At 46.0% G+C, this 20,351-nt stretch overlaps 1 pseudogene; it reads left to right on the forward strand.

The window, feature by feature from the left end:
* The first annotated feature begins 466 nt into the window (after positions 1-466).
* Positions 467-20,351, forward strand: part of LOC122905860 — a 90,515-nt pseudogene continuing 70,630 nt past the window's right edge.

Below are 20,351 nucleotides of genomic sequence, written 5' to 3' on the forward strand. Positions count from 1 at the left end.
AGTAGTGCTCTTTGGTGCGTTTTCAGTCGAGCCCCAAGAGGAGGCAGGTTAGAGCTGTGGTTCTCAGAGTGTGGTCCCTGGAACACCAGTATCAACATCCCCACCACCTCCTTAGAAATGCACATTCTTGGACCCACTCCAGAACTACTGAAACAGGGGCTCTGAGGGTGGAGCCCAGCAGTCTGTGTTTCATAGGCCTTCCTGGTGATTGTGATGCCTATGGAAGGTTAGAACCATTGTGTTAGAGTCCTTTATGGAAGGACCTCCTGGAGCCAGGAGCACAGGCTGCTGAGGAGTCTTGTTGACACCATTTCTGGGTCTGAGAATTGTAAGATGATCTTTCCCTGATTCAGAATGGTCAGAGCTGAGTCCCTCAGGTCAGGGTCTCCTGCCTGACACTTAACCTCCTCCTACCTGGGAATCCCAGCTGACAGTTTGTTCCCTGCCCCTGGCCTTTCTCACTCCTATGTCTGTGTCCACAACAGAGTTCATGGCCTCACTGGTGAAGACCTTCCTCACCAGGGAGGAGGCAATCCCGCACATCCATAATGTCCAGGCTATCAACAACAGGCTGTATGCCTGCTTCTTTCGACAAGGAAACGTCTGTGAGTCTGTCTGTTCAGAGGTGAAGGTGACAGATGGGTTGTTGACCTATATTAGGTCCTGCAGTATTAGAGTTAGGAGCCACCTCAGAGCCAAGTAAATCAGCTCCTTATTTTTCAGATAAAGGAAAGGAAGTCTTTCACTTATTCAGATTCAGTTATTCAGTATAAATATAGAGAACCCGTACTAAGTACCAGGTTCCCTTTTAGATACCTGGACACATCAGTGAACCAAAGAACGGTCTCTGCACTGCAGCATTTATATTCTAGAGGCAAAAAACAGATACATGGATGGGGGCTAAAGAATGTTAGATGTTAATGAGTAGGCATTTTGAAGAGTGGATATCTGAGGGTGAGAGTTCCAAGAAGAGGAACATGCATGTGAAACACTTGAGGAAGGAGGGTGGACACACAGAGTCCACATAGTTGGTAAGAAAGGTGAATGGGAGGATGGGGAGAAGTGACAATCCTGGAATAAAGAGGTGTTCCTGGTCCATGGGCACAGAGAAGAGATTGATCATGAAAAGCTCATGAGGAGGTCACACTTGAGCAGGTACCTGAGTGAAGCACATAGTGTTCCAAATAGTCCTGCAGGTTGATGAAGTGGACTATCAGGGGCACAGAGAGCATGGTTACTGTGGTTATTACAGTTAACCAAATAGTCCAGAGACTGGAATGCGTGTGCTCCGTGGGGCACAGGTATGGAATTTAGGCTGGAAGTGGACAGGGATTTTGTTGGGCAGGGGTGGAGGCAGTCGTCAGCGTAGCAAAGTCTTTGTGTGCTGTGTAATGGAGTTTCGATGCAGACCTAAGGAGAACTTAAACAGAACTGTGCAGGAGTTTGCTTTAACAGCATGAAGGATGGAGACTGGAGGCATGGATGTAGTTACATAGAGGAAGTTTGGCTGTCTGACTCTGTGTAGGGGCAGCTGGGTAGAAGAGGAAGCGTCTGGTTTCACAGAGGTTTGGAAAGTAGACTCAACTGAGTGTGAAGGTTTGGGGACAGAGTTTAGAGGTGGGACAGAAAACTACAGAGAGTCAGAGGGCTCACAGAATGTAAGGAAGCTGAAGGATTGAGGATATTTTAATCATTGTCCAATCACAGATGGGTCCAATCACGAATTAGTTCAGGATTTGAGTTGGAAGTATCTGTGAGGAATGTCAGACCTAACCCCCAGGGATGTGGATATTAGGGAAGCAGCTCAGAAGGTATGTAGGGTTGTCAATGGTGGAAATGATGACCAAGTGGCAGTGGGTGTGCAAGCAGATGCCCTAGAGAGTGTGTGAGGTGAGAAGAGCAGAGAAGGATGGATCCTGGGACCAAATTCCTCCTTCTGTCACTCCGAAGGATGGACCACTGCCCTCATGTTCGGGGAGAGGAGCCCGCACTCTGTGCCTGCAGCAGTCCCTGTGCACTTTCCTTCTGTTCCCTGAGTCAGGGCTACTGTTTTGCTCCCTGTAGAGGCCACTCCTCAAAGAGACCCCAGAATGCAATGCTGTCTCTGGAGTTGTGCACAGAAAGACTCTGCTGGGATTCCTGGATTCTCCAGCTTCTCTCTTGCAGGTATGGGCTCTACTCCTCAAGTGCACATCCAAGCAGCAGAGGAGGATGGGGTCCAAGTGCTGTGCATGGCCTTGGGGTGGTTTCTGAAGCCTCAGATATAGTGGAGTCTCAGAAGGTAGAAGTTCCTGATATTCTCCGAGATATATGCCCAAGACAGTGAGAGGCTGTTTAGTTTGGAGGCTTCTCTGGTGGGTGAAGAACAGCTCTTCAAGCAATGTGATCTGCCGTGTCTTTAGCCTCATTCTGGGCCAGTGGAAGGCAATGGCTTTTTTTCGTTTAAAGTCAGTGCTCTTTCTGGGAGGGGCAGGTGTTCCTGGGTGTGCTTGGCTGGTCTGTTCTGGTTCGTGTCCCTGACAGGGTCTCTGGCTATGTACAGAGGCCTTCTTTCCTAGGGCCTCTCCTTGGAAGCCAGCTTTCACAGTGAGCCTGAACTCGCTGATGGTCTTAACTCTTGGGACTGCCTACCACACCAAGAGAGAACATACCGCAAAGTGGCAGGAGATGCAGGAACAGGAGAAACTGCATGAGGACAAGCAGAAAGACTAGAACACAAAGGAAAGTGTTATGAATGCCAGAGGTAAGGCAGGAAAGGGGCCATGGTCTGTAAATGTGGAAGCTGGTATGAAGGAAAAGTGGACAGGAAGGCCCTTGGCCTGAGCAGGTGGCCAAGTAGTTTCATAGAGGACAGTTGGTGCTGTGGAGGCTGGAGGGGTCTGGAGTTAGATCTTCTTATAGGATACAGAGAGATCTTCTGGTGGGTTTTGCAGGTGCAGTCTTTGCTGTTCTTAGTGATGGGAGTTCATGCCTATCTTTCAATTTCTTTCAGTTGATCTGCAAGCAGATCTTGGTAAGTTCTGTTCTTTCTCCAGAACTTTCTGCATCCCCTTTGTAGGAGATGTTCTGGTTCTCCGCTCACTGTTTCCTATGTTGCCTTTCAGAATGGAGGAAATCCATTTACCTGGCTGGTGAGTGACTTTCCAGATATCCTTTTGTCTTCCGTCTTAGTTAAGCCAAGAGGTATCCCCTCTCCTTGTTTCATGCAGAGGCATGTGGACCCTTCCCTGGGGGCAGAAGTGGAAGCTGGTGGGAGGCAGACCCCACTCCGTGAGCTTTCCCTAATCTATGCCAGTGTTTCCTACCCAGTGCTAGGGAATCTGGGGTGATGGTGGTCCCTGGAGTCTGTTGTGCATGTTGGCTTTATTCTAATACTGACCTACCCACCATATTGCTTGCTTTTTAGCCTTAATATAACTAGTTCTGTTAGCACGTGGAATCTGAAAGCCAGCTGCTCTGAAATTTCATTAAAGAAGGTATAAAAATAAATGGGGTTCATTAAACAAAGGAGTGGTCCTGACCGCATAATACCAACTGGGTAGAGTGTGTTTTCTCCAGTTCCTGGAAGTTGTGGTCACAAAGTGGTGGGTAGAGGACTGGAAAGACTATGTGTGAGAGTGTGGTGGGATGAATTTTCAATGCCCCCAAATAGCGATGTGTTATCTGAGAAAGATTGGCCACCTTTACCCCAGAGCTCACCTCACATCCTGTCCTGAAGTCATCCTCCCTTTTGACTTCTTTCTTAAATATCTCTGTTATCTAAATCACTGAATGTAGTAATAACTTTTTTACAATTATGGAATAATGTATATTTTATTCCTTCAAATATTTTCCTATATTGTATAATTCTCAGTTAATAGGTGCAAAATCCAGTGCAAGTAGAATAAGTTTTTTTTTTTTTAAGGTTTTGAGGCAAATGAGAGCTAAATGACTTGGCGAAGGACTCAAAATGGCTGTGGACAGGAGTGAAACTCAGCCTGCGATGCAGACTTCCTGACCTGTGGTCCAGGGACTTTCCCTCAATACCCTGCTGTCAGCACGTGGCAGGAGGTCATCGCCTCTCCAGATTTTCCCTGCTCTGCAGCTAGTGTCACCTATATTCCAGAGGGCAGTCAAGGGTCTGTAGATGAATGCTGAGCAGGCTTGTTCTGACTGAGTTCTTACCAGGGTGTGCTCCCTTTCAGCCAGGAGGAAAGCACAGCTATATGCAGGTAAGTAACTCTGGGGTCCTGGTGGCCTTACCTCCCCAGCCTCAACTCTGCCCCATTCTGTGTCATGTACCCCACATCAGGACAGGGTTGGTGTACATGCTGTCCTTGTCACTTCTGTCTTCTCCCTCTGGAAGACTGCAGGGACTGTTCTTGGGAACACAGATCTGCCTCCATTCTGACCCATTCTCTACTATAGGTGGCTGTTGGGGTTAGCAACACCCTCTGAACACACATTTTTAACTGATTATTTTGGTTTGTTCAATGTCAGTAAAGGGGTTATTTATAAGGAGAGTCTGGAAAAGGGTAGTGATTGTATAGATTAGAAATTCCTATGTCAAAAGATTTCAGAAATCATGTTTGCCTGCTTAGTACTTAGGTCTTCCTAAGTGGATTCTTCGTCCTGAATCCATTTTACCCTGAAATTCCTACTTTTCATAGATCTATGTTTGGTTTTCCTGCTTCTTGCTGGTCCCCTGGTATGTTCTTCATTTCACTTTCTCATGCACTGACTCCTTGTCCCAGCTGGGTTTCTTCCTTTAAACTTCTTAGTTGCTGAGGAATTAAATGCTTTAGAATAGGTGTTCTGAATGTGAGATCTAGAACCCCCTGGGAAGTTATGGATTCCTGGGAGTGGGGTCTGTGAACCACCCTCAGTATACACAAAATCTTGTATATGTATTTGTGTAGCTTGAAGAATAACATATTTTAAAATATACTACACTGCAATCTATAGTACATGTTTAATATATAACATTATGATAGATGATATGTATAGATTTCAAAAAACAGTCACTAATGATTGTTCCCAGCCATGTCATTCATTTTAGAATATTGCACTTGCCTGATGGGCTCCACCTTGTTTGGGGTATTAGGGGCATTGTGTGAAATTTATAGAAGGACACATCTAGAGTAGTGAGAATTGTTTACCACAGAAAGGTGGGGAGCAAATCAGGGAAGGGAAAACTGGTAGGGAAGAGAGGAGGAGATAAGAAGGAAAGTAGAGAGCCTGTGATTCCTCTTGGAGAGATTTTGGGTGGCTCAGAGCAGTGGAAGTGAGACCAGAAATCGCAGTCACAGTGGTTAAATTGGGAAGTACTATGAGGGTGTGCAAGGTATTTGGGTGCATGGAAAGTAATAAACTTTGACATCTGTCTGAGCCATTTCTAAAAAGACATATTTATTTTAATTATCTAACTGAGTTTGCTTCTGATAATGGGATCATCTCAACCTTCTAGTGGAATTAGGACCAGATTGTGATCAGGGTGATCCTAATGCAACGAAAGTTTATCCAGAGCATCCTTTAACAATGGGGTGGGTTAAGATCTGGGCCCTTTGAACCTGTGTAACATGTGTTCTTCTGTGTTTGGCTGTTTGTGTTCCCCGTCAGGGATAATGACTGTGACAGCAGAGAAGGGGGAGCCATGGGTGAAGGAGGCCTGGGGGCCAGATGTATGAGGAAATCCCTTCAGAGAGCCTTACTGGTTCTTGGGATTTATTTGTTAAAAATGGGGATCAACTATTCTTCTTTTAGCATCTCTCCCTTCTCTATTGAACTGAAGCGCATGTGTGTCAAAGTATACCTTGTAACAGACTCTTAACTCTAGAGAAGAAAGTGAGGATTACTGGAGGGGCATGGGTGAGGTTGGCTAGATGAGGGGCAGGGATTAAGGAGGGCACTTGTGATGAGCGCTGGGTGTTGTATGTAAGTGATGAGTCAGCAAATGCTCCACTTGAAACTAATACTACACTGTATGGTAACTAACTGGAATTTAAATAAAAACTTGGAAAGAAAAAGAAGCCTATGTGGGAAAATAATGTGAACTTGGTATACCTGTTTATTTTGTCAGGATAGACACCCTTACAGTAGAATTAACATTTTCACATTGATGGACTCATAGTGTGAGGTGGACTAATGTCTGATCTCATCTTATTCATGAAATTGTCAAAATAATCCATAATGAAAGACTTGCTGTGGAAATGAAGTGAAGAATGCACTTAAGCCTCTGAAATGGATAGCACAGCTCTGGATGCATTGTAGAGTCTCAGAATGGAATGCCAACTCCCTTTTTTCTCTTCCTTCTCCTTCTCCTTCTGATTCCTCTTCTTTGCTAATGCGTATCAGTATTTATATAGAAATGTGTTCACTGGGAGTCAACTAATCTCTCAGTGAAGAACAAGTAAACAAAGTTTCTTCTTCTCAAAGGGTGACAGGGGTCAGCCCATTTTTTTAAATTAAATTTATTTATTTTCAGCATAACAGTATTCATTATTTTTTCACCACACCCAGTGCTCCATGCAATTTATGCCCTCTATAATACCTTCCACCTGGTACCCCAACCTCCCCGCCCCAGCCATTTCAAACCCCTCAGATTGTTTTTCAGAGTCCATAGTCTCTCATGATTCACCTCCCCTTCCAATTTCCCCCAACTCCCCCAGTCTCCCAATGGAGACTATGACCTGAGTGGAAATCAAGAGTCAGGTGCTTAACTGACTGAACCACCCAAACACCACCAAGAACTCAGAAATTTTGATTCCTCCAATTCTTTCTTAAGAAAACTTAGCTTTCAGGGTGGATGTGTAGCTAGGGATTAAGAAAGCATGAATCATGAGAGACTGTGGACTCTGAAAAACAATCTGAGGGGTTTGAAGTGGCGGGGGGGTTGGAGGTCAGGGTACCAGGTGGTGGGTATTATAGAGGGCACAGATTGCATGGAGCACTGGGTGTGGTGAAAAAATAATGATACTGTTATGTTGAAAGTAAATAAATTTTAAAAAAAAAGAAAGCATAGTTTGATACTGAAAACTGGGAATAGAAGGGTTTTTTTTCCCAATTTATTTATTTTCAGAAAAACAGTATTCATTATTTTTTCACCACACCCAGTGCTCCATGCAAGCCGTGCCCTCTATAATACCCACCACCTGGTACCCCAACCTCCCACCCCCCCGCCACTTCAAACCCCTCAGATTGTTTTTCAGAGTCCATAGTCTCTCATGGTTCACCTCCCCTTCCAATTACCCAAAAGCACATACCCTCCCCAATGTCCATAACCCTAACCCCCTTCTCCCAACCCCCCTCCCCCCAGCAACCCACAGTTTGTTTCATGAGATTAAGAGTCACTTATGGTTTGTCTCCCTCCCTATCCCATCTTGTTTCATGGATTCTTCTCCTACCCACTTAAGCCCCCATGTTGCATCACCACTTCCTCATATCAGGGAGATCATATGATAGTTGTCTTTCTCCGCTTGACTTATTTACAATTGCACCCCAAACCATAAGATACCTAGGAATAAACCTAACCAAAGAGGCTAAGAATCTATACTCAGAAAACTATAAAGTACTCATGAAAGAAATTGAGGAAGACACAAAGAAATGGAAAAATGTTCCATGCTCCTGGATTGGAAGAATAAATATTGTGAAAATGTCTATGCTACCTAAAGCAATCTACACATTTAATGCAATTCCTATCAAAATACCATCCATCTTTTTCAAAGATATGGAACAAATAATTTTAAAATTTATATGGAACCAGAAAAGACCTCGAATAGCCAAAGGGATATTGAAAAAGAAAGCCAAAGTTGCTGGCATCACAATTCCGGACTTCAGGCTCTATTACAAAGCTGTCATCATCTAGAATCTTATTTTCAGATTGTTACCCAACCTCTCAGTGGTGTTAATTTTTATGGCCTGTCTTTCCTGGGAAGGGTGTAGTAGGATGGCTCCAAGTGTGGTTGCGTGTGTGTGCGTGTGTGTGTGTGTGTGTGTGTAAAAGAAATAAATTCATTGGTTGAATGTTTCCAAAGTATATCTCCCTATAATTCTTGCATCACTGTATTTCAGATGCCTAGATATTGACATTGTTGTGTACAATCTCCTCAAATCTCTAGTTTTTGTTCACTTTTGGGAAATGTGCTTCCCTTGTAGATTGGCAGAAGGAGATGTTCCAGGCCTGTGAGTTACTTTCATTTCTTTCTGGGTGTTTCTACTGCCGCCCGATGGCTGCTGACATGTCCTTCAGCTTGCTGATGATACAGATGCTGGCACCATCAATGGTGGTGGGCTTGGATGGGGCAGTGAAAGTCATGTAGCTGGGATTGGTGGGTGTGAGTGATATTGGATGCTAAAGAGATATCCCTCAGTCCATGGAATATCATCTGATCCTTAAGTGTCCTGTGACATAGCTAACCCCCTAATCACTCTCATGGTTACTTCTCTTGTTTGGTGCGCTATGGGCTTGAGTCACAATGCTCTAATCTCAGAAGGCTTAGACCTCCCTGCAGCTAGGTATCTTGGGGGGTGGTGGGGTGGTGGTGTGCCTTCTTATAGGGCAGGGGAAGGCCTTGCATGATTGGCAACTCTCTCTGCAGTATCTGGCACTCTAGATCCAGAGTCTGCACATCCTGACCTTGATGTCTCTGATAAAAAGACTAATATGATCTGAATGGACACATTTGAGGATACAGGAGAGACACAGCATCCTGGACTGTGAGCTCCAAACATCACAGTGATGTTACTGGGAGGTGAAAATCAAGAGTGGAAACAGAAATGAGTGGGCTCTGGGGGTCTGTAGGGAAGGTGTGAAGAAGTAGGACTGGCACAAGAGTTCCCAGAAAAGGGGTTCTGGACTGTGGGCACTTTGCCAATATATATGATGCCTGCACCATCACTGTGACTAAACTAATCCTTGTGCAAGTTCTACACAGGGTAGGGGTTTTCCTGGACCTCAACAAAGGTGTTGCCTGCTTTTTTTCTTTTCAAATTGCTCTTTTTTTGTTGTTGCTTTTTTGTTTTTGGAATCTTTTTTTTTTCAATTTATTTATTTTCAGAAAAACATTATTCATTATTTTTTCACCACACCCAGTGCTCCATGCAAGCCGTGCACTCTATAATACCCACCACCTGGTACCCCAACCTCCCACCCCACCACCACTTCAAACCCCTCAGATTGTGTTTCAGAGTCCATAGTCACCTCCCCTTCCAATTTACCCAAATTCCCTACTCCTCTCTAATGCCCCTTGTCTTCCATGCTATTTGTTATGCTCCACAAGTGAAACCATATGATAATTGACTCTCTCTGCTTGACTTATTTCACTCAGCAGAATCTCTTCCAGTCCTGTCTATGTTGCTACAAAAGTTGGGTATTCATCCTTTCTGATGGAGGCATAATACTCCATAGTGTATATGGACCACATCTTCCTTATCCATTTGTCCGTTGAAGGGCATCTTGGTTCTTTCCATAGTTTGGCGACTGTGGCCATTGCTGCTATAAACATTGGGGTACAGATGGCCCTTCTTTTCACGACATCTGTGTCTTTGGGGTAAATACCCAGGAGTGCAATTGCAGGGTCATAGGGAAGCTCTATTTTTAATTTCTTGAGGAATCTCCACACTGATCTCCAAAGAGGCTGCACCAACTTGCATTCCCACCAACAGTGGAAGAGGGTTCCCCTTTCTCTACATCCCCTCCAACACATGTTGTTTCCTGTCTTGCTAATTTTGACATTCTAACTGGTGTAAGGTGGTATTTCAACTGGGTTTTTTTTTTCTTTTATTCATTTTCAGCATAATAGTATTCATTATTTTTGCACCACATCCAGTGCTCCATGCAATTCGTGCCCTCTCTAATACCTACCACCTGGTTCCCTGAACCTCCCACTCCCCACCACTTCAAACTCCTCAGATTGTTTTTCAGAGTCCATAGTCTCTCATGGTTCACCTCCCCTTCCAATTTCCCCTAACTCCCTTCCATCTAACACCCCTTGTCCTCCATGATATTTGTTATGCTCCACAAGTAAGTGAAACCATATGATAATTGACTCTCTCTGCTTGACTTATTTCACTCAGCATAACCTCTTCCAGTCCCATCCATGTTGCTACAAAAGTTGGGTATTCATCCTTTCTGATGGAGGCATAATACTCCATAGTGTATATGGACCACATCTTCCTTATCCATTTGTCCGTTGAAGGGCATCTTGGTTCTTTCCACAGTTTGGCAACCATGGCCATTGCTGCTATAAACATTGGGGTACAGATGGCCCTTCTTTTCACTACATCTGTATCTTTGGGGCAAATACCCAGTAGTCCAATGGCAGGGTCATAGGGAAGCTCTATTTTTAATTTCTTGAAGATGGAAGACCATTCCATGCTCTTGGATAGGAAGAATAAACATTGTTAAAATGTCTATACCGCCTAGAGCAATCTATACTTTTAATGCCATTCCGATCAAAATTCCACCGGTATTTTTCAAAGAGCTGGAGCAAATAATCCAAAAATTTGTATGGAATCAGAAGAGACCCCGAATCACTAAGGAAATGTTGAAAAACAAAAATAAAATGGGGGGCATCACATTACCTGATTTCAAGCTTTACTACAAAGCTGTGATCACCAAGACAGCATGGTACTGGCACAAAAACAGACACATAGACCAGTGGAATAGAGTAGAGAGTCCAGTCATGGACCCTCCACTCTATGGTGAAATAATCTTCGGCAAAGCAGGAAAAAATATAGAGTGGAAAAAAGACAGCCTCTTCAATAAATGGTGTGGGAAAAATTGGACTGCTATATGTAGTAGAATGAAACTCAACCATTCTCTTACACCGTACACAAAGATAAACTCAAAATGGATAAATGACTTCAGTGTGAGACAGGAATCCATCAGAATCCTAGAGGAGAACATAGGCAGTAATCTCTTTGATATCAGCCACAGCAACTTCTTTCAAGATATGTCTCCAAAGACAAAGGAATCTCTGCTCCCACTGGTTTTGATAGATGAACACTGCTTCTGAGAACTTGGAGCGGAACCACCACAGCTCCATATTCTCCACATCCATGGCTGGGGACACACGACATGGCAGCGTGATGTCCCCACCCAGCGCTGCCACAATGGGTTCTGAGGGGCCAATCACCATAAACTCCTCTGTGGACACAGACATAGGACTGAGAAAGCAGGAGAGATGCAGGACAGGGAAGGGAACATGCTGTCAGGAGGGAGGCCCTGAATGAGGGACTCAGCTGTGAGAACTCCTAATGGGTCAATTTTATCCTAAAACAACTTTGAAACACAGAAATGGTGTAAAGAGACACCTCAACAGCCTGTGCTCCTGACTCCAGATCCATCCATGAAGGATGCTCTGACTCAGTGGTTCTAAACTTCCACGCATCACTATCACCAGGAAGGCCTGTGAAACACAGATTGCTGGGCGCTCTCCCCCAGGACTCCTGGTTCAGTAGATTTAGAGTGAGTCCAAAAATGTGAATTTCTAAGAAGGTGGTGAGAAGCTGATACTGATGTCCCAGCGACCATACTCTGAGAACCACAGCACAACCTGCCTCCTCTTAGGACAGGACTGAAAACTCACCAAAGAGCACTACTGTGGCCGAGTGGTAACATCCTACTCATTGCACCACACCTGGAACTTCCCAACATCCACTCCTAAAGTTATTGTTTTTGGCCATGTCTTTGTCTTCTACTGAATTATATGTGTGCTAGAAAATAGACCTCACAGCTACTTCCATTAAAACCTGCCTTCACTCCACTGCTCACAGGACCCAAATCACTATCTGTTCCCAAAGAGGGTTCATCCCACTGTCCTGAGCCCCTTGCGGCCTTAGTCTTCTGAGACCTGGTAGATGTGTCACAGGAGGACACTTCTGCAGGACAAACCCCACCTGACAACCAAACACTGACTTCTCAGCTCCTGTGCTGCTGAATTTGGCTGAGTCACTATCTGTCTCACCTGGAGGATGACAATTACTCTCCTCCCTGTGACATCCTCTCTCCAGTCAGTGTCTGTGAACCTTTAAACCTGTAACCAAAACCATGTCCCTCCTCTACCAAAGCCCTTCAATGATTCTGCAGTTGCCCACGTGATCCCAAGCCCATTAAGGAAGACCCTCCCTGCTCTCTGATCCTCAACTCCTGCTTCTCTCCCCATCATTCACTCTGCTCCAGCCAACACTCGCCTCCTCTGCTCCATGAACACCCAGGCCCACTACTAGCTTTGTCTGGCTGCTCCTCACTGTGGAGAACCTCTTTCCATGGGATCCAGACAAGTTCCCCCCACCTCCTCCATGTCTTTGTTCCCATCACACTGCATACAGTGACCACCTTATGGAGCACTGCTGCCTGCCCACTAGCCATCCTGCAGTCCTGACTGCCCCACCTACTCTATGTCTTTGTCCCATGCTCTCCACTCCTCTAACAGACATAGATTGTACAGGGTTGTGGTATTCAGTGCTCACTGTCCCTGCCATAAAGTAAGCTCTGTAAAGATAGAGACTGTCTGCTCTGCACACAGAATAGCACCTAACATGTACTCAGTACCCTATAAATATTTGTGAAATAGAAGTACCAGTAAAGCCAGGAAACAAAAATCAATAAAGCCAGGAAACAAAAAATAAAGAGACAATTATTTTCATACTTTTCATAGTTAAATCCACATTTTTTACTTGATGAGACATAAACTCATTAGAGAACTGTCATACTCCCCTGCCCTTACATTGCAGTTCTGGGATTCTTCTTATGTGTTTAATTTCAAATAGCAGTTGGGGATCTCCAGAATCTGGGTAGAGCCAGAGCCTCCACCAATAGCCATGTGTCCTGATGGAGATGCCAGCAGATCTCCAGGGCCTATCACCCACCCCAGGGAGACACAGGGAGGGGCAAGGGACACAATCACCTGCAGAGCCCCCAGCAGGCAGCTGCAAGAGGAGAAGCAGGGAGGGGAGATGGGCAAGCAAGGAGTCCCTGCAGCAATCCTCCATTTCCTCAGAGATGGGGGGACACAGGACAGGAGGCAGGTGACACATCCAGAGAGGAGGCAGGGCCAGCTCACAGTTCTGGTCCTCAGAGAAGACAGCAGGGCTCGGGGCTGGCAACAGTCCCTAGCAGGAGCACAGCCTTTCCTACTGCTCAGTATGCTGATGGGTGTGGGGTCGCACAACCCTGATGCCAAGAAAGCCCTCCTAACCCTTTGGAAACTTTCCCAGCCTGCTCTGTCCACAGGACCACACCCTTCCCGCCTCAGCACAGAGGCCTCCTCCATGTCTGCATGAGTCACAGGACACCACAGAGGTACAGGGACACAAGGCATAGGCTCAGGGCCCTCCCCATGAAGGACACACCAGCTCTGTTGTGCTGTTCTTCTGCTGCCTCCTAATTATGACCAGAGAATGACTGAGAAGCATGAGAGTCCGATTGCATCCTCCTCAAGGACACTGTGGCTCCCACCACAGGCACGTTGTTCTGGGGTCCTTCGATAGGTGAGTTCACCCTGATTTCAGCTCCTGCCTCTTGCAGCCCTTTTCTGCTCAGGACCAAGGACGTGGACTTGCTCATAGCTGAAGCCAGACAATTCCCCATTAACGGTTAATCCTCATCTTCTCTATCTTTGAGCTCAGAGTTTCTGCCTCAGGATAAAGGATCCCAACAGAGCAGGGGGAAGCACAGGGGGAGCCAATGGTCCTGGGAAGGACAGATTCTGAGGCTGACTGCTAAGGTCAAACCCCACCTGAGCCACACACTGTGGGAATCACCTGAGGCAAGTTTCTTGACCTGCTCTGCCCCAGGTCCTATCTGCCATACAGAGAGAGTAATTAGACCTCATCCCACGGTATAAGAAGTATCCTATCAATTTATGTATGGAGAGTCAGTGCACATTAGAACAGTGCCTGTTCCTAGGAATGCTACAGAAATGTCATTGTGTAAATGATGAAATGCAGCCCCCACTGTAGTTGTCCTGGGTCCTCTCAGAGCCTCATTATTATCCAACACCAGCCCTCCAGCCCCACTATGATCTCGGCGACCTCCTCCCAGCCAGCTGCTCCCCACTTTCCTCTTCTTTCCAGCAAGTGTCTTCAGAAGCCACTCACCTGCTTGTAAACCTGGGGCTTCTATAGCATCTCTAAGTCGGTACTGTTAGACCTCAACCAGCCCCAAATCTGCTCTCAGAGACTGCACATGTGGTTCACTGCTCAAGCCCCAAAGCCTGCTCCAGATCCAACACTGGTGCCACAGGCTCCTCTTGTCTAAGAGGCAGGTGGTTCCAGGAGAGTGGAGAAGCACAGCCTGGCACAGGTTGCAGAAGTCTCAGCTGAACCAGGGTCCTGGGGCACTCAGCACTCCCAGACAGAAGAATCCTGCGCTGACTCCTTCCACCATTTAAAAGTGAAAGCTTATGAAACACAACCCTAGCAGACTCTGCCCTGCCCTCTGGATGGTGCACCCTAGATATCATGAAGGAAACAGCATGAACAGAGCAACAGAAACAGGGCAAGCACAGATACCCAGACCCACTCTTCAGGGGGACACACAGAGACATAGACACCATATCCTTTGCTGAACAACTGCCACTCTCCAGGTTGGCTAGCTTCTAGACCAGAAGTAAGGAGTGTGTGTATCACAGCAAAGACAAATACCTAGCCCTTTGCACAGGGCAGTTCACTACCAAAATACTCTATGTCGGTTTCTGAATACTAATGGCAGGAGCCCTTGAAAAGCCCCCAGTACAGCTGCTTTGCTTTTTTTCACCAGGAGATGACGCAGGTGCTCCCACAGCACGGCAGTGGAAGGGTTAAGCCTGACCATCACAGAATCTTCCAGGACCAGTTCCAGGACAGTGGCCCTGCCCCAAGCTGAATGAACAGCACCCTGTGGCTTAATACTATACTATCACACAAGGCCTGTGTGCACCATTCAGCCCCTCCCCATCAGGCCATAGTGTGCAGCAGGAAATGCAGATTCCGTGTCTCTGAATGAACACCGTGGAGCACTAGGACTTCTTTTCCAGACCCTCCCTCCCTGCAGTTCCCCATCTCAGTAAAGGACATCAGAGGTGACACAGTTATGCCTGCCAGAAACTGGAGGGTCATTCCACCACACACACCACTTTCCCACCCAGTCTGCTGCCAGTGCACCAGAAAGTTCAAGACTTTTCTCTAATCCATATCCATGGCTACCTACTAGCTCCACACCCATCTCACTTCCCCCCTCACTCAGACATGGTGTCCCTGCTTCCCCGTGGGAATCCGCTGCCCACCTCAAGCCTCACCCTCTCAAGTTCATTTTCCATCCAAGGTTGTAACCTCTCAAAACATCTTATATCAACTCTGCTTCACCCCTTCCAGGGATCCCCCTGCTAAACCTCTTGTCTGTGGCTCCTGGCCCCAGCCTCCTCTCTGACCTCTTTCCACTGCTCCCAGCACTCCCTCCGGGCCTGGCAGCATTCCTCCAGTTCACGGAGCTAGATGTCCCCTAGATGTCCTGTTCTCTCTCATCCCTCAAACTGGTCACCATTCCAGTCTCACCTATAGTGACCGCCCTCAGAGGGGCCTTCGCCAACCTGCTCATTCCCATCTGAGCCCCATACACATGCTTGTTGGGGTTTAGTGGTGCCCTGTTCTCCTCCAGAGCCCTGACATGTGATCTGTGGAATGCCCGTGGCATCCACAAAGGGAGGCACTGTGTGTCCTGGTCACATGTCCAACACACAGCAAACACTTGGGAACCTTGCCTGAGCTCATGTGCAGAGAAGTCACCTCAGCAGCACGTTGGCTTCTCTGTCCAATTTGGAAAACACTTCAGTCCACTGAGAAACAGGAAGACTTAACTCTGACCCAAACAAGTCAGCCGCTGGGGGAGATGCAACAACTGCACCAATTTCCCCACTCTTTTGTTCTTCCTACCCCAAACATAATATGTGGCACCGGGCTAGAAAAATGTCAGACTCAACCACCTTGTTTGCTCCCTCAAGCCCACCCAGTGATTGGGTGTTCATGTGTTAAGCAACTGGCGCTAAGACACCAGTTTGGGCTAGAGCCTCCCTGCCCCACTTATGCCAGGTTGTTGTCATTATTGTCTTCATTCTACGGGTGAGGAAACCAATGTCTCAGAGTTCCACAACCACGCACCCAGCAAAGCCTCTAGCAGCCTGTGTTCACTCTCAATTGTTCTGAATGATCCACTCTACTTGTTTTCATGAAGCACAGACTGATGGACCCGTTGGTGCATGGGAGTGATTGGTTTCCACCCAGATGTCTGGTCTGAGATATTAAACTCTGGGCAAACCTGGGGCTTCTACATATACCTGAGTACATCCCACATTATCATCCCCAAAGGTCTATTCTGCCAATATCCACTTAGACTCAGAAATATTGGGAAAATCCACCTCAAGTGAAATAAAACAGACAAGGGACAGAACCACCCTCCAGGTCCACCCTCCACTGCCACCACCGATCTTTGCCCAATGGGGAGATTCCTTAAGGCCCGAGAACATAGTGGAATTTTGCAAAAAGTCAGAGGGAAGAAAGCCAAATTTTATTGAGTACCTACTAAGTGCCAGGAACTGGACTACACAAGTCGTACTTATGACACTTCATTCTCACGCACGCTGAGATGAAAGAAGACAGGAGTCCTGTCGTCTAGTTACCTTTCATCCAGGAACTTCCTGGAGGAGGGAGGGCTGGAACCGCAGGGACAAGGTTCCCCACACCCTCACATGCCCCAATCCTCAAGCCCAGCTCAGCCCAGGCTCCACACAACTCAGGGTGAAAGAGGAACAGGAAGGGGACCTTGGGCCATAAAGCTTATCTTCCCTGAATGCAGCCTCTGGATCTCATGTGGGGAGGGGAGGGGAGGGGAGGGGAAGGAATTACAAAGCACAGGGAAGGTTTTCCTGAAGGACGCTGGAGGGACACCTGAAGCCCCTGCAGGAAGAACACCAAACAGCAGACTTCACTGTCTCCACCCCCCTCAGCGTGCTCAAATTCCAACTGATTTATCCACAAACACTGTTCATTCATTCACTTATTTGCAGAGCATAACAAATAACATGGAGGATGTAGGGAGATAGAGAGAAGGGATTGAGGGAAATTGGAAGGGGAGATGAACCATGAGAGACTATGTACTCTGAAAAACAACCTAAGGGTTTTGAAGGGGCAGGGGCTGGGAGCCTGGGGGAACCAGGTTGTGGGTATTATGGAGGGCACGGATTGCATGGAGCACTGGGTGTGGTGTAAAAACAATGAATTCTGTTACTCTGAAAAGATATATGTAAATAAGTAAATAAATAAATAAAACATTGTTCATTGTCCATGAATGATTTTTCTTGCTCAAAATAAATTATGCTGATGGAAGTAGGATTAATATTATACTTTCTACTTCCACAGTCATATAATACATCATTATGTTTAGTTGCTTCAAGTTTTTTTAAAGCAGTTCCAGAAAATGTGCCATAAAACACAGGCTACACTAAAATGAAGTGTGATTTCATAATGTGCCAGTTGGAGGAATGGATTAAACCCACTTATTACAGACATCCAATAAAACAAAGTTTAATTTAGGTTTGTTGGCTGGAGAACTGTCATTTTCTTTTAGCAAGATCATGTCACCACAATTTTTCATTGTCCTTCAAAGATTTTCCTCCAGCAGATCACTTGAAGTAGCCAACACCTTTTTCATGTAGGTCAAGATTTATTAACTTGAATTCTAACAGTTCCTAGATGGGCAGTTAGAGGCCCTTCTTTAGTATTACAGCAGGTGGCAGAATAGCACAAGTGTTTGGTTTCTCTTCCCAGAGCAGCCCTGGGGTTATAGACCAGGCTCAATATAAAAAACAAGTAGGGGTCTATCAACTTACCAGGGGCAGAATGTACTGAGCTGGGGGCGTGCCCCACACTCCAGGAGGAGGATCCTCAAGTTTGGGAGTCCCAGGGAGCTCAGAGTTCTCTTGCTGAACTCTCAGGTCAGACAGTGTGTAAGGTGTTTCTTCTTCTCTGCCCCCTTGCCTTGCCTTTCCCTTCCCCCACTATCCCTTCCTGGTCCCAGATGTCCTAACTCAGAGGACCCTGCACTGTGGCTTCATAGCTATGGGGTCCTCTAGCCACAGCCCACAGAGCCAAGTAGCCTTCCACTCACCCCTTTCCACCTCTACCCTCTCTGCCACAGGAGTCACAGCTGAGTGTTACCACCACTGTAGAAGCCAGGGTAACAGGCCCCACCAATCTGCCTGGGCTCTGGTCTCCCTGAAAACCAATATACACCTCTTCAGATGTAAACATGGATGGATCACTTTGGCATCTGGTGTGCTGTGCAGGGGAACCTTTGTTGGGTTTTGAAATCCTACTAGTTTTAAATGGAAAGGGGGAGACAAATGGAAGAACTCATTCTGCCATGATGCTGACCTCACTCCTCCCAAGAATGATGGTTTTATCCATTCTTTCTGGAATAACATGGGCAGCTGGTCCACTAGTTTCAAAAGATTCCTTTTTTGTGTGGATAATTTGTATTACATCCATACCTTCCTTTCCTCTCCATTTCATAGAAAATATACCCATAGCCCATCTAACAGTAATCCAGTGTCATAAAACCACAAGTACACACCCCACCAAACAGGAGAACTGATCTGGGAGGACAAGACTGGACTCCAACACTGAAGGGTATCTCTTTAGCATCTGAAATCATCTACACCCACCCACCCACCTACGTGACTTTCACCACCCCATCTGCATCCGCCACCACTGATGGGGCCAACATCTGTGTCACCACAGCAAGCTGAGGAGAGGTAAGCCACCCTGGAGCAGCAGTAGGAGGACCCAGAAAGAACTCAAAGTAACTCACAAGGCAGGAACTTCTCCTTCCGCCAATCTATAAAAGAACCATGTTTCTTGTTAAGGCTTTGAGAAGTCTGAAAACACTAGGGTCTGTATCTAGTCTTCTGAAATGCACTGATGCAAGGGTTACAGGGAAATATGTTTTGGAAACATTCCCTGATGCATTTATTAAACACACACACGCACACACACACACGGGCATCACCCTACAGTCTTCCCATAAAAGCCAAGCCATAAAGCTTAACACCGCTGAGAGGCTGTGTAACAACCTGAAAAGAAGAATCTATGCCCAGATTCCACTCAAATTATGTTTTCTCAATCCTTATTCACATATCCTTCATAAAAGTTAGGTTTTTTTGAAAAGAATGGGGGAGATCAAAATACAAGTACACAAGGCATACTTTAAAACACATACTTTAAAACACTGGCACCTGCAAAAGTTAGTTGAGCATCTGGCTCCTGATTTGGGCTCAGGTCATGATCTCAGAGTGGTTGGATCCAGCCCCCCTATCAGGCTCCAGATTCAGCATGGAATCTGCTTGAGATTTTCAACCATCCACCCACTCCAATGGCTCTAAATAAGTAACTAAATAAATACAATCTTTTTTTAAAAGATTGTATTTATTTGAGAGAGACACAGAAAGAGTGAGAGACAGCAAGAGCAGGGAGGAGAGGGAGAAGCAGTGTCCCCACTGAGCAGGGAGTCCAATGTGGGGTTTGATCCAAGGACCCTAGGGTCATGACCTGAGCCAAAGGCAGCTGCTAAAGAAAATGAGCCACTCAGGGGCCCCTAAAAATCTTTTTTTTTTTTAAATTCAAGAAAAAAATAGCCAAACTGTGGAAGGAACCGAGATGTCCTCCAGCAGATGAATATATAAAGTAGATGTGGTTCATATATACAATGGAATATGATTCAGCCATCAGAAAGGATGAATACCCACCATTTGCACTGACCTGGATGGAACTGGAGGGGATTATGATAAGTGACATAAGTCAAGCTGACAACGATCACATGGTTTCACTCATATGTGCAACATAAGGAATAGCATGGAAGACTTTAGGGGAAAGAAGGGAAAACTGAAGTAAGGGGAATAAGACAGGGGACAAACTATGAGAGACTATGGACTCCAAGAAAGAAAGCATCTGAGGATTTCAGAAGGGTGGGGGTGGGAGGAGGGGGTAGCCTGGTGATAGATATTAAGGAGGGGACATGTGATGAGCACTGGGTGTTACATGCAAATAATGAATCACAGAACACTAAACTAATGATGTACTGCATGATGACTAACATAACACAATAAAAAATATTTTATCAGTATGCTTCATGGGAAAAATATTTTAAAGTTAATTAATGAATTAATTAGATTATGCTCATCAATTCAGCAGAGATGGGGAACTGTGAAATATGATTCTTTGATCATCACTTTTCACATACATCCCAAGAATCAGCAAGGCTCTCTAAGGAGCCTCACACATCTGGACTCCTGGTTTCCTTCACCTCTGGCTTCCCTTTCTCTACATTGACAGTTTATATC

Source organism: Neovison vison, chromosome 1 (genome assembly GCF_020171115.1).
Source record: "Neovison vison isolate M4711 chromosome 1, ASM_NN_V1, whole genome shotgun sequence".
NCBI lineage: Eukaryota > Metazoa > Chordata > Mammalia > Carnivora > Mustelidae > Neogale > Neogale vison.